Source organism: Eptesicus fuscus, chromosome 14 (assembly GCF_027574615.1).
Source record: "Eptesicus fuscus isolate TK198812 chromosome 14, DD_ASM_mEF_20220401, whole genome shotgun sequence".
Taxonomy (NCBI): domain Eukaryota; kingdom Metazoa; phylum Chordata; class Mammalia; order Chiroptera; family Vespertilionidae; genus Eptesicus; species Eptesicus fuscus.
The window spans coordinates 24,703,268-24,706,486 of NC_072486.1; the positions used below are offsets into that span (position 1 = coordinate 24,703,268).

At 37.6% G+C, this 3,219-nt stretch overlaps 1 pseudogene; it reads left to right on the forward strand.

Annotated features, from left to right (window-relative positions):
* Positions 1 to 2,024: 2,024 nt before the first annotated feature.
* On the forward strand, positions 2,025 to 2,695 carry LOC103294624 (40S ribosomal protein S3a-like; annotated as a pseudogene).
* Positions 2,696 to 3,219: the final 524 nt, after the last annotated feature.

Sequence of the window (3,219 nt, forward strand, 5' to 3'; positions counted from 1 at the left end):
TATTTTACTTAGCATAATACTCTCTAGTTCCATTCATGCTCCCACAAAAGGTTAGATTTCCTTCTTTTTTATGGCTGAGTAAAATTCCACTGTATATATGTACCATGGCTTTTTTATCCACTCATCTGCTGATGGGCACTTGGCTGCTTCCAAATCTTGGCTATTGTAAATAATGCTGCAATGAACATAGGGGTGCACATATTCTTTCGAATTAGTGTTTTGGGTTTCTTCAGATATACTAGTATACCCAGAAGTGGAATCACTGGGTCATAAGGCAGTTCCATTTTTAATTTTTGAGGTAACTTCATATTGTTTTTCACAATGGCTGCACTGATCTGCATTCCTACCAACAGTGCACTAGGGTTCCCTTTTCTCCACGTCCTCGCCAGCACTTGTTGAAGAGCCATTCTGACAGGTGTGAGGTGATATCTCATTGTGATTTTGATTGATGCTTTTCTTTAAAGACAGTTGGATTAGTTCTGATAGACTGTTAAGTTACTTTAGTTTGATTGTTTTAAAGAATTTGTAGAGTGGTTCTAGAGTAGCTATTACGGTAGGGATAGTTTAGCCCCCACTACAAAAAGAATGTGACCTTCTGAGATGACTATTGAATGATCTGATTAACCAATGAGGAATCTCCAATTTGGCTGGTGAGAACTCAAACAATTCCATGCCCTGTGTGAATAATGAGCAATTAGCTCATGATTCTGGTACTCTTTGCCTGAACTCAGAGAGTTTTGCTCTATGTGTGCAGGTCTTAGTGTTCAGCAAAAACCCAAGGGGAACTCTACGCAGTTTTCTGAAGCTCTTTTTCTATTTAACTGCCTCCCTTCTGGAACTTCTAGCCACCTCAGATTCTTTAAACTCTCATCTCTATCTCTTCAACTCAGCAAAGTTGTTGTGTTCTCCTTGACAATCTTCTTCCTGTTCCACAAGTCAGAACGTGCCTCAAAGCAGTAAGCTGAGGTGATCAGTTTACTTCCCTTCTCTTGGGGGAAATAACAGGTCTGTTAGGTCTGTTGTCCAGTGTCTAAAAAAATGTGTATGTATCTTGTAAACTTTTCTATGTGCTTTAGATGAAAAGGTAAATCTAGTCCCTATTGCTCCATCATGGCCAGAGGTGAAATTTCACCACGCATTTTTAGGAAGAAATTGGCAAGCTAATTCCAAAATTTATTGTAAAAGCAAAGGATATAGAACAACCAATATAATTTGAAGGACTTATACTACCATATTTCAAGATGGGCTGCTAATCTGCAATTGGTATTGTACACGAGTAAACCATGCATTCTCAGTGGGAGTGATATCACCCCCAAGGGGGTGGAAATTGGTTTTGGGAGGAAATTTTAAAAATTCTTTTAATATAAAAAGCACATTTGTACATATAGTACATAAACAGTTGTATAATATACCTTTGATATTAAAAGTTCATGGGGAAAGGGACAATTAGGAATAAAAATATCTAGAAAGGCTCTTCAGGGGTATGATAATGAAAGATGTGGAAAAATACTGGAATAGACAATCAGATAAATAAAAGACAATTAGATAAGTAAGTAAACAGAAGAGTAAGTCCAGCAATAAACTCACAAATTCGTCAATTGAATTTTAGTTAAGCCAACAATGAGGAGAGTCTTAACAAATAGTGATGTAACAACTAATATTCAGAAATAAACATGAGAAAGAAAATGAACCTCAACTTCTCTCTTACTCCACTCAGAAAAATATACTCACAATGGCTCATGGTTCAAAATACAAAACCTGGGAATCCAGACTTTCTCTAAGAAAACACTGGAGAATATCTACACAAACTTGGGAAAATAAAAACAAAGTTATTTTTTAGAACACTAACCATAAAGGAAAATACTTATAAATTAAATACTTAATGTCTTCAAAAGACACCATTAAGAGAGTGAATAAATAGGCAGTGCCATGGCGTCAGCAAGAACAAGCACCTCACACAGGGTGGTAAAATAGGAGCCAGTAAGAAAGTGGTTGGTCCATTTTCTAAGAAAGATCGGAGGCATGTGAAAGCACCAGCTATGTTCAGCATAAGAACAATTGGAAAAACAGTGGTCACAAGAATGCAAGGAACCAAAATTGCATCTGATGGTCTCAAGAGTCATGTTTTTGAAGTGAGCCTAACTGATCTGCAGAATAATGAAGTTGCATTTAGAAAATTCAAGCTAATTAGTGAGGATGTTCCATGGCATGATCTTACCCATGACAAAATATGCTCCAGGGTCAAAAAATGACAGACCACGATTGAAGCTCATGTTGATGTCAAAACTACTGATGGTTGTTTGCTTCATCTATCCTGTGATGGTTTTAATAAAAGAAAATGCAACAATCAGTTTCAGAAGATCTCTTATGGTCAGCATCAACAGGTCCATCAAGTCCAAAAGAAGATGATGGAAATCATGACCAGAGAGGTACAGATAGATGACTTGAAAGAAATGGTCAATAAATTGACTCCAGAAAACATTGGAAAAGACATAGAAAAACTTGTCAACCTATTTATCCACTCCATGATGTCTTTGTTGGAAAAGTCAAAATCCTGAAGAAGCCCAAGTTTGAACTGGGAAAACTCATGAAACTTCATGGTGAAGGTTAGCAGTTCTGGAAAAGCTACTGGGGGGATGAGACAGCTGCCAAAGTCGAATGAGCTGATGGATATGAAGCCCCAGAATCTGTTTAAAATTCAGACTTTTAATGGTGACAAATTTTTTTAAATTTCATTTTTAAAAAAAAAGAAAAGAGAAAGTGAATAAACATGCCACAGATTGAGAAAAAAGTCTGCAACACATATATCTGATGAGTAAGTCATATACAGAATATATAAAGAGCTCCTACAAAAACAACAATTAAGAGAACAATAATTAAAAACAACAACAACACTGAACAGTCACCTTAAAAAAAGGCAAATGTATAGTATGGAACCAAAATGGCAGCGTAGGTAAAAGCCATACTCACCTCCCACAACCACATCAAAATTACAACTGAGATACAGGACAACCATCATCAAGAAGTGCCAGAAAGCTGGCTGAATGGAAGTCCTACACTAGAGAAGTAAAGAGAAAAGCACAGTGAGACTAGTAGGAGGTGCAGAGGCTGATCTGGCACCCACGTGTGCTGCTTTTTTAATCGGGAGGGAAATCATCTCTACAGAGGCCGCCCATGAGGAGCAAGGGGGTCCCAGCCCCACACCAGAAGCCCAGCCCA